Source organism: Protopterus annectens, chromosome 9.part0 (assembly GCF_019279795.1).
Source record: "Protopterus annectens isolate FY-2018-M chromosome 9.part0, PAN1.0, whole genome shotgun sequence".
Lineage (NCBI taxonomy): Eukaryota > Metazoa > Chordata > Ceratodontiformes > Protopteridae > Protopterus > Protopterus annectens.
In genome coordinates, this window is record NC_056743.1 from 150,563,746 (window position 1) to 150,576,705 (window position 12,960).

The following is a 12,960-nucleotide window of genomic DNA, read 5'->3' on the forward strand; positions in this document are numbered from 1 at the left end:
CACATCAACGAAACCCCACAACAACGAAACCCAAAACCATGAAACACCAGCACAAACATCACAAACACACACATACACACACAACAACCCCAAAGTACCTAACACACAATACTACAAACAGTATAGGCAGGGGAGCAAGCAGCCTGCACCCCCACACCCCCCTTCTTTATTATTCAAACTCTGAGATCGCACAGACACACAAGACACACACACCCACACATTACATTCCCAAACAAACACACACCACACTCACAACACACACTTACACACACCACTACCCCTCAAACAGACACTTACACATACATACTTATGGGCATTGGAACACCAGAAATGCTAAACACAATCCCGTAATGTCAGGATTTTAAATTTCCCGCTTCTGGGGTTTCGATGTTCTACAGTGTTGAACATCTGGTCCCGATCTTCCAGGTTTCGTTCATATGAAGGAACCCATATATATATATATATATATATATATATATCTATATATATATATATATATATATATATATGTATGTATTTATAGCAATATCTATCTATATACCTAAATAGATGTAGTTATATGTATATCTCTACTACATAGATGTATATATGTATGTATGTATGATTATATTTCACTGATAGCTCCTGCAAATCATACTTAATGGCTGCATTTTTGGCTAGTAAGTACATATACCATGCTGTAAGTATTTAAATTTAATGCATCATTTCTCCAGTGACAATATAGGACACAAATCCAGGCTTAAAAACTACTCTTACAGGTTATATATGTTTATTTTATAGATGTTTATTGTTCACTATGCTTGGCTTAGAATTGTAATAGCCTTACAGTGTATGGGACACTACACATGCAGCTGTAAACAAAATGTTGGGAAAACATAAAAAGTAATGGTGATAGTAAATTCTGGTACAGCTCTTAATGTCAGTGCTGGATACAGGAAACGCATGATGTATAAGTTAGTTCTGCTTGAATATTGAATTTTTCAAAAAGAACCCTGAGGTAACAACAGTCGCAATGTCAGCTAACAGTTTAAATCTTGTCAAGTTTGAAAAATAAATTAAAGATGGCTTGCTACATATTATAAATATGACAGGAATGAGGAGGGATGTTAGAGGAGCATTATTGTTTACAAAACAGTCATTTTTATAGACCTCAAGGGCAAATCTGATGAAAAAAAAAAGTATGACACAAACAGTGTCTATTTTTTGCCTTAAAAATAACACACACCTGTCTTCAACTGTATCATCAAAACACACATAGAATACTTTCACTAGTAGGATACTGAAGTTAAAACACAATTATAACAAAATGCAAAACGTGTTTGGCATTTTCAAATGGTGGAGGATTTTTAAGCAAATCATGTTTAGTGGTCTGCAGTTTGAAGCCAGAAGCCTGCTAACACTAATCCAATAAACTCATTAGCTAATTATCAGTTTGCAAATAATTACCTTGCAAAATTAGATCAGTGGCCTTTTGTACACACCAAAAAACATTTCATAATATTTTCTGTGCATTAATCATTGAAATGACATTGCTTTTTATAACAGTGGTTATTGTTTCTCAGGTTATTTTAGCAACATTAAAATGTATAAAGTCAATAAAGCCATATGTAGTTTCATTTGAGCATTTTTATTTGATTTTCCTATGTATTCAGTAATAAGTATGCACTACACTTACTGCTTAGGATTCATTGTTATGGCAGGGACTAAGGATGTGGCAGGATTTGGAAGTAAAATGCAAACTTTTTTGCAAAGCAAAAACTGGTAATTTAGGTCTTATCAAAGATATTCTTTAGCTGGAGTACAGATGAAAATGAAACAAGTCCATCAGAATACATGCCATACTATTTGAACCGAAATATATAAGCAGGTCTGACAGCCAAGGTAGACTTTTTTGTAATATGCTTAAATACTACCATGTATATAAGTAAAGAAAAGAACCTATTGTAGATGTTACCATTAAGTGAGAGAACTTTTGAACTGTCTACTATCCTTGAACTTTGTACTGCTATACTGGAGAGAAATATAAAAAATGCTAAACAATGAAAGATAAAATAAATGGAGTAACTGTGTCTGCTCAGTTATCTACTCACTAAACAGCATAAACATCTTACCCTGCCTACTAGAGTACCAGACACAGTTTAAAACTGGGTGATAGAGAAGGAATCCATGGAGGCAATCTAAAGGATGGGAGTAGGAAAAGTGGGGGAGAAGGGAAGACAGTGGTGAAGTAGAATGCAAAATGCACTTAAAGCAGAAAGGCATGGACATGAAAGGACATATTTTCCTTCTGCCATCAAGTAGAAGTAGTATAATGGAAATGCTTACACTTTAAAATATACCCCATATTCATCAGCATACCTGTGCAAAAATACATATGAATACTATCATTGAACCCCCTCCTTATGCTGAAAAGATGTTGATATCTGCACATTTCAGAATGGAAATCATTGTGCATAATGCATACAAAGTCACATCAAATGTTTCATTGAAGCAAACCTAACTAAACTGTTACTAGATGACTGCTCTAAGAAGTGGTGAGTGAATATGCTGACGTCATGGCTTATGGTGATATGGAAACAGTCTACATATCATGACAGTGGCAATGCAATTTTGAGCACTACATTAGTATATCTAGGATTCTAGCAAATGGACATTCCCAAGATGAGTACATGCTACATTGGCTGAAAGAATAGAACATGCATTATTTTGAGGAAATACATTTCAAGTTCTCAAGCATAATTATTTATTTAACATCTGTTTACCGGGAGTGTCCGATTGGACAGCTGGTGTCCATTTTTAGTGGAGGCCTGGGGAGATAATCTCCAGCAAGTACAATAGTTACAGCATTCAGAAATAATAGTAACAAGTTGCAGAGATTATGAATGCAGAATCAGTTAACATCATACTACCAAGGTATAACAATGCTGAAAGGAGATATTACAATTCAGGAGAAACATAACAAGTAGATTACACTGAGGTTAGTGTAAGGCAACAATGGAAGAAAATAAGTATAATTATTACATATTTACAATAAGCATTTAGTAGCATTCACAAGGAATTTGAGAGAGAGAGCAATGGTGAGTACGTCACTAAGAATAGGCGGCAAAAGGAAGCAGTACTGCTGCTGTGTAGTGAGAGGTTAAGGTGGGCCATTGTAGTTGTACAGTCGGTTGGTGAGAAGCTGTATTTTCAGTAATCTTTTGAAAATGGGTGTTTTCATTTGTAGTCTAATGTCAGGAGGAAGACTAGTCCAGGTGTTAGCAACTTCATTAGTGAAGAGGGATTCCCCAGAGTTATTTCTACATTGGATTTTTTCTATTAGGGCTTTATTGGTTGAGCATAACTGTCTATTTGAAGTATAGAAGTTTAGTAGTACAGATAGTGCAGGGATTTTTTCTGAATAGTGTAGTATTTGGTGTGCTAGGCTGGTTTGGTGGATGCGTAATAGGTTGGGGAGCTGAAGTCAATGTAAAGTAAGTAGGGACTGATGGTGGGAACGGGATTTAGCACTGGTAGCAAATCTGGCGATTTTGTGGTAACATGTAGATAGTTTGTTGAGATTGGTCTTATTTAGATTTGTTAGTGCTGGACATGCATAAAGTAAGGTAGCTAAGAGGTGATTAAATACTGGAACCAACATGTTCATCTTATACTCTACCCTCCTTTTCCTCCTAACAATTACTACCCACTACAATTGTCATCCTACTCACCCTAATATTCAATTTACCACCTATACTGCCCTGTTACCAAACCCAAACCAAACATCACACTATACCAATAACACCCTCCCTTTACAACTCCTCAACCATCAATCAAACCTCATATACTATTCTCTCTCTTAAACCTTCTGCATCCATTTCCCTCAAATATAATAAACTATTTTCAAAATTCTTAAAACTTATTAAACACATTGCATCCCGACTGATTCTCAGTAGTGATATCCACCCTAACCCTGGTCCCAAAACCAGTACAACACACACAACCTCCCAACCCAAGACAAATCCCCAAAGATTTTTCAACATTCCCAGAAAAGGTGTTGACTTACTAACAATTAATATAAACATCAGAAGTATATTTATCAAGGTACAAGAATTACATGCAACTATAGACTTATACTCACTTGACACTGCCTTAATAAATGAGACTTGGCTAAAGCCACACATCAGTAATAATGAAATAACATCTCCAGGATATAATATCCTTAGATTAGACAGGGCAAACAAAAACGGAGGTGGTGTAGCTATTCTGTTCAAAAATAATCTCAATCTAGTGCTCACTAATCAAGCCACTCCTGACTTCCACAATTCTGAAATAATGTTTACAAACTAATAATTATCAATAGAAAACACCTAAACTTAATACAAGTCTACACTCCCCCAGGTAACAATCTTGCCACAGTAAAACACATACTCCAGTGGGCATCTAGCACTTTCACACAAGAAACCATCTTGATGGGTGATTTCAACATTGACTGGAATACAAGTTATTCTCTTAAGCCAACCAACCGCATAAATCTTCATGGTTTTACTCATCTAATTATATACCCTACCAGAGTTGACAAAACTTCTAAGAGACGGTCCATTTTGGATTGAACACTAACAGACGCATACCCTCACTACTCTCTGGGTGTCTCCCAGACACTCTTAGTGACCACTATCCAACCTATTTACTCAGACACTGCATCAATCCAACCAAAATTTCTATATATAAAAAGATCAGGTCTATATTAGAACATCGAAGTTTCAAAACTTTGAATGTTTTAATATCGAACCCTATTCAGCGAAAGCTGAAAACATCGAACATTCAGAACAGCAAATTTTTTCCTAGGGAAAAAAATTGCTGTTCCAAAACACATACACACAACACAGGCACACCAAACAAACAACAATCCACACACATACACCTAAAATCTTACACCTAACCCTACACTAAACTATACACACACCACTAACTATCCATTTACCTTAACGCAAACCCTAACCCTAAGATCCATCACTATCGAGCACTTGCCTCACCCGTGCCCTAACCCTAACTCACCTACCCCGCCCTAACCCTCACGTCCACACAATTGCACACTTACCTGACCCACGCCCTAACCCTAACTCACCTAACCCAGCCTAACCCTCACGTCCACACAATCACACACATACCTAACCCGCACCCTTACCCTAACTAACCTAACCCATACTCAATTGCACACTTACCTGAACCCGACCCGTAACTTTCCACCACAGCACTGAAAATACTGAAGCAACAGAAATGGAAAACCGAATTCTTTCCATAGGAAAAAATTTTCTGTTGCTTCGATATTTTCAGCTTTCGCCGAATAGGGTTCAATATTAGAACATTCAAAGTTTTGAAACTTCGATGTTCTAATATAGACCCAAAAAGATCCATAACAAAAGCAATGTCTCCAGTTAAATGGCATCAAAATCTCTCCCCCCTCCTACCAGTCACTGAAGGAGTGTCACAGGGTTCCATCCTGGGGCCCCTCCTCTTCATCCTATTCGCTAACAACCTACACACTGCTACTACATATGCTCTCCTGATCCAGAACGTAAATTATTCCACCCTAATGTGCACTGCTTGCACACTCCAACAACTATAACATATAACCCAACAATCATTCTCAGAAGTAGAGTCATGGCTAGATAATGCTCAGCTCATTATAAGACAAAGCTCATGCTTTTCCGACCCATTAAAACCAACGCATCTTCCTCATCCTTAAATGTATCATCAACAAACAACACAATTATTTCTCCTGTAACCCACACCAAGCTTCTTGGAGATATCATTGATGAAATTTGACATACACATTGCCCACTCAATATAAAAAGTTCATAAAAAACTCAGATCACTATTTAGACACAAAAAATCCTCAGAAATACAAAAGCCACCATCGCTAGAACTCACCTAGTCTCTGCACTTCTATACGCCTCACCAATGCTCATCAACATCAAGAAATTGGATCTAAGCAAACTTGAAAGTTGCTACAATAAAATTTGCAGGTTTGCCACTGAATCTCCTTACAGATCTCATTATTGCATAACACTGAAAGAACTCAATTGGCTAAAATTGCCCAACTTCCTGGTTTACAACCAACTGTCCATAGCTCACCAACTACTGTACCAACTGGACAAAATTCCTGCCCTCCTTACCATCCTGCAGCCATATTCTGCCAACTGAGTCCTTTGTTCTAACAACAAATCACTACTAAAGATAAGTAAAACTAACACTACTGCTGGAGAAGCTAATTACTCTCACTGCATAAGCAAACAATGGAATTTTCTTCCAATAAACATAAAAACTATCTCCGTAATAAAAAAATTCAAAGAAACGCTTATAGCACATTAACCGAAACTTGATTATGCTCTTGTAGCAGCCCAGACTAAGAACACGCAACCTTTTAGCTAACCATCCTTGATCTGATAAAGATTATTACAAAACACCTTCCTCCATTGAGTTCTTATCACAAATGTGTTCCTTCAAAACAGGTACTAAGTTTGTTGTTACATTTTACACTGTATGTTTAGGGACTAAGACTGTCATAAAAAGTGCATTACTGAAATTGTAAAAACTGTTATATGTGATGTCTACCTCCATATTTATTCTAAATACTTATCTTTCCCATTGTTGTTACATTATACTCTGCATTGTTAAAAAAGAAAACTACAATACTGAAATTATACAAAATCTTATATGTGATTTGTACCTCTATAGCTAATCTAATAACTTGTCCTTTTGTTTAACAAAACTTTGTAACTTTTTTGTGATGTTTTTCATGGAGCTTATCTCCTTGGGCCTCTGCTGAAAAAGGACAATTTGTCCAGCTGGACTTTCCCGGTAAACACATGTAAAATAAAACAAATTTCATTCATTGGTGACCAGCCATAGATGTAAAAGAACAACTCTGTGTGGGTAAGAATGGGAATATATACTTATTTATTTAATGTTGATGACCAGGAAAGTCAGACTTGGAAGAAAAGCCACTTTTCAGTAGAGGCTCAAGGAAAAAAAAAGCTCCCAACCATGAGAATAAAAATTCCAACACATAGTTTTACCAAAAATATGATGATAAAATCAGAGGCCACATTCATTAATAGTTTAATAAAATAATACATTAAGAATGGAAACAACAAAAAATAATGGTCTAATAACTAGAATTCTAAGGAAACAAGAGTATTAATATAAAGTTCTTTGACAATGGCATTCAATTTATCCAACATTAAAATAATGCAACTTGATTTTAATCTTGGAAAAAAGGAGGTAGACTAAGGGGAACAGGATGAAATAGTGGAAAACTGGCAAAAGGCAGAGAGTAAATATGAGAAGGAAAACTAAGAATTTAAGGAAATTGGATGAAAAAGGGACAATTTTTTTGGAAAAATGAGGTTGGTTTATACAGCTGTGCAAGAAGCTTCTGGTTTGTGCTTAAAGTGTCTATAAGGTAAGTGTTTTATAGGGATCCTATCACAAACTCAAAACTGAAAAGATCCAGCCAGGAAGATTGAAATCCCAGAGCTTGAAAAACAATGCAAAAACGTAACACCTGCTTTTTTGCAAGGGGCAAGCCCTCTGTGCCCCTCAGCCCCCTTCTAATTATATACTGTATGCAAACTCCGAGATCACACTACAGTGGAGAAGGAGCAAAACCCCAATCTTTACTGTACTGTGATCCAGAACAAATGAATGGCTCTGCCATTCAAGCTTCTGGGATTTTGATGTTCCCAACTCAATCTGTTCAGTTTTGAGTTTGTGATATGGATCTTTTTATACACATGGTAGTGGCCTGAAGATTTCATATCTTTATGGTGAGGTACATGAGCACACCTAGGAGTCAGTTAGGTGTTGAAGCCTTGTAATCTATTTGTGTTAGTAGAAATGGTAACTTGTTCCCAAGTTTAGTGACAAAACTGGAATAGACAGTATATTGTCCAGTACTGTATGACTATTTGTTTATCTATATTTATATAAATATATATATATATATATATATATATATATATATATATATAGATAATTTCGAATCAAATGATCACAAATTCAATGTAAGGCATATTGACAAAGAAATGTCTAAACTAACAAGTGTTTTGGAGTGGCAAGCTCCTGCTAATCATATATACTAATTTTGAGACTACAGACATTATTTATATTTATTAGATTGTTCTTTATTGAAATTGGCTTTGTAGCTCTTTCCCTCTGTGGGTCTGTCATGCTCTTGCAATACAGCAGAAGAAATGCCAAGCTTCTCATCAGTGAGGTATACACCCACAAACATGTGACAGAACCACAGAGGGATAGAGCACACACACACACACACTTTCACATCTCCCTACATAATTTCCTACACACACACACACACACACACACACACACACACACACACACACACACACACACACACACACACACACACACATTCCCCAACACTGCGATATTTGTCATGTTTGCCCACAGTATTGCAGGGATGAAGGCCACCCAACTGACCACTCTACAGATGTATGGCATTGCTATAAGCCTCCCCAAACACAACAACAGTTTAACAGAGTAAATCAATAAACTACATAACATCACGTACCCGCATGTGAGGCCAATTAGTTTAACTACAGCACCCAAATGAACATTACCAGAAAGTACCATTTTCACATATGTGATAACCCATCAATATCCTTCCTGTATGTATAAACTGTTTATAACACCCATTTCCTCTTGACCTCTGCAATACATTCAAATAAAATAAATTGCTAAGGATATGTTTATAAATGGAGTTAGTCATTTTATGTCAAATTGTTTTTATAAGAAGTTAAGGCAATGTTTTACAAAACAATCTTCAAGTAAGCTACTAAAATTCACATGCCCCAGTGTACCCCTCCCATGAGTAATGTTATGCAATTCTGCAACATGACAGTACTCCTTTCTTTTGTAACTTACACTGTGTTATATTGTGCAGTACAAACAAGTAAAAAGACATGCTATCTTACCAAAGAACCACTGTCAGCCACCCTCTTCAACTCCACCAATGTATCCCGCAAACTGTCTCTCTGATGGAACATAAAGGCTGGGTGAAGTGTTGCCATACTAAGCAGCAGTACCAGCTTGTCTTCCAGTCTTACGTGGTTATCAACTGGGCATTCTGTTTCAAAGCCATGCATACTGCCATCTTCAGAGCTCCCACAGCAGGCAAAGGTATTCGGCAAAGGGTAGTTCTTCACCATTGTGTCATAGGTTCATAGGTTCATAGGTTGGTACTAGGCTATCAGCCCTAGGGCCTATACAAGCCTAGCCATAACAATTCCCTGGCTATTTCTTCCCACATTATTTACTTTCCTGGACCCCTGTCCATATGAACAAGGACATGGTACAGAAGCCCAGCACATTCTCAGTTCTCAGATTGCATTATTGCCAAGTAGGCTAGCAACTTTAACCATACTTCTGTATCTGCCACGTCTTTAATATGCCCAGTATCAGAAGGGCTGTTAGCTCTCATTTCAGAGTCTCAAAGAAAATGATCATCTTTGTGTGCCAAGTCTTTCAAACAAGACTCCAAAAAGCACAGCTTTAGTGGGTTGCAGAGATCCAGAAGATCACACACAAACTCAGTTCACTGTGCTGAACTCAGCAGTAGCCCAAACTATTCGTACACTATTTCTTTACTAATAGATGGGTTGCCAGACCTGCTTCCCTGTCTTGAATTCTATGTACCAAGACTAGGGAATCCAAATTCCTATGCAGTGACTGGCAAGCCACACTAAGAAGATGGAGATTACATTCTAACGCTTCATCCAGCTTGCCCTCCTTTGTCACTATTATTCCTTCTTCTGACTTTACAGGCAGCTTTATTTTCAGTATCATCAGCTAAAGGAATATAAATAGGATGAAAATCAGATATCGATAACCATATCTTAAACTTCTTCATATATGACAAGAGTGAATGGCACCAGAGGAAGAAAAACAAACAAATCTGGCTTACAATTTTGTAGTATGCCTGTGAGGGTATGGGAAGTAACAAAATGCATAAATCTAGATAGATACAGAAGTAGTATTATTTTTTTAATAAAAAAGGGGAAAAAATTAATAAAGAATAAAGAATGCTTTTTATTCAGTCATTTTAAAAAGGAAAAAAAAATTAAAAGAATACTTTTTATTTAGTCGCTCTAAAAAGTAAAAAAAATAATAAGAGGGAACACTTTGCAATTTTCTGATTTCAGAAAAGCATTTGAGGTTGGTTTTGCTGACTCTGGTAATGAGGTACCAGAAGAAGAGGCAGGAATCAGCAAAACTAGCCTTGAATGCTTTTCTGAAATCAGCTTGTCTGTGTTTCTTTTGCAAAGTTTTCACTCTTCTTCCTTTTTTTTTTTTTTTTACTTTTTAGAGTGACTGAATAAAAAGCATTCTTTATTACAAAATATATATTTTTTTTTTTTTTTCTATAATGGTTTTGTTTGTGTAGGACAATAAATACTATAACTTCCCCATTCTTAAAGCTGTGATCATTTCATAATTTTTCTAAGTCATTCTAACTTCAATGTGACATGACTTCAAGACTGAAGATCTATTTAATGTACGTGTTTTATGCTTGTCACAGGCTGATTAACATTATAATGGATGTGAAGCATCTTTGTTTTACAGTTAATTTTTTCCCTTTTATATTTGTCATATTAAAACTGTATGTGATTGTGCTAAAAAGGTTAACATTATAGTGAGTTCTTTGAAATTTTTTCCTATATAACCACACACACACAATTATGTAATTTTAGGTATTGGGAGGAGATTTACATAGCTGCAAAGCAATCTGGGTAAGCAAAAAACAACTTACTACTTTAGAATGGCAGGTTTTTACTTGCACTGTAGTTTTACTAATACATGTGGGAAGTGAACTCTTGCTCATGTACTTAGCATGGGAATAAAGTAAACTATATAGTAGTTTAGATAGTGAAGCACTGTAGGTTCAGTCTTTCATGTCATGGGAAGAATTTCTAGCTTTGAGGAAAAAAATTTCAGGGGACCGGCCTTATCAGTAAAATAAAATGCAAAAACAATGTATAATTGCAACTATAAATGGTAACAGGGTAATGTCCAATTCCAAAGATTTGTTATTTAACACTTGTTTCAGGATGTGGCCAGTGCATTTTAAGAAAGGGTACACTAAAGATAAATCAGTCTTTTAAGAGTATCATTTAGTTTAACCTCAGATTTGAGGAAATGTTGAATTTAAAGACAGAAACTGGTATACATTCTAGCCTGTAAGAAATGTTGTAAATAAGGTTATTGTTCATTTTTCTGAGTTAAAAAAAAAAAAAAAAACAGGGAGGAACATGTGTTAGCCAACGATGTATTATGAAGCTGACTTTGACAAGTTAGATGTTTTCTTCTGAAAAGTAGTTTTCCATTTCTTGAATTCTTTTTCATTATAAAGCAGATTTGATTTTGTAAATGAAAATGACACTTCTTGTTTGCCCTAACTTTATTACTACTACTTGAAGGGATTGTCTCATGTTTGAAAGCTGATTGGTTTTGTTGTTTAAATAACAAACAAAAAAATTATGTATTGAAATATGTTCTGGCATACAAGTATTATTTTGCTGTTCGATGTTCTTCAGTCAGATGTCATTTCCAAGTGGACTCTACAGTGCTTAAGTTGTTTCTTTCTAAATAAAATTATTATGTGAACAGATCTGAGTCTGACACTGAAGAAATGCTAAAATTTAAAATAAAAATATAAGTAAAAAAGGATTTTTAGTAAAGAATGCTTTTTATTCGGTCTCTCTAAAAGTAAAAAAAAAAGTTAAAAAAAGTTTTAATAAAGAATGACCTTTGACCCTGCACCTGACGCATTTACCCCAGTTTGTTTCCTTGGCCTTACTGCAATAATATGATAGATCTGTTCAGGGCACCTTATAGTTTACATTGTTCAACTATTTAGTAATATTATAAGGTCGCTGACACTTGGCAAGGAAATGGTTCTTAGTTTTGGGGACCAGAACCAAGACCTTTTCACTCACTGGGAATGACTTCCTTTGGGAAATTCTGTTATATACTCCCACTGATTAGCCTGTGGGCTTTCCATGTGCTTTTGCAGAATGGGCATTTTCAGTCTCATCCTTTCTTACAAACCATAAACAATATTCAAGAACATGATTCATTGCAGGAGAAAACAAGGGATAGCAGTCTGTATCATGATCCATGGAAGTACTAAGGTAGAATTGTCTGAGAGTAGAATTGCAATAGTCCCTAAACTCTACCATTTGTAAAGTTCTACCTTTTGTGTTGTAATACATTCAGTTTTAGAGTAAAAAAAAATAATGCACAGGTAAATAACATGAGAGCCTAGTGTAGTGCACATACGTTTTCACCAACAGGTACCTATCCTAGGTGGAAAAGAGATAGCATCATAAATTTGCTTTCAGCAAGAAGACAAAGGGAGCTTTGTCTGGTAGTCTTATCCTTGGATATAACGATCCATTTTACCCCATTAAGAAAAACTCAGTGAAATATCAGCTGACATTAAGAAAGGTAGATCACATTTTCTTAATATTAGGTCTGACAAGAAAGTTTAAAAACTGTAACTATTCACTGACCCACGTAATCCTTTAGAACTTTGTCCCTCTTTTACCGTTTACAGGTTCATTAGAACAAAAGAATTACTTAGAGTGGTGGACCCTTTGTTACCTCATGAAGTGTTGGCTGCATGATAGTAAGCATGCTTACTGACCGTTCAATGGCTGTCCTAATACAGTAGTGAAGAGGGAGTGGCATTCATAAATGAACCTGTACTATATCTCACATGATATGCTTTAAACACCTTGACAGAGATCAATGGAACATGTGGGGCAAGCATGCAAAATAATGTTCAAGAGGAGAGTCAGGTTTAAGGGAAGGCAGGACTTAAGCAATTTATGTAATGTTGGAGTGAATGGAAACTGTTAAACAGATATGTATGTTGCATAAAATCAATAAAAG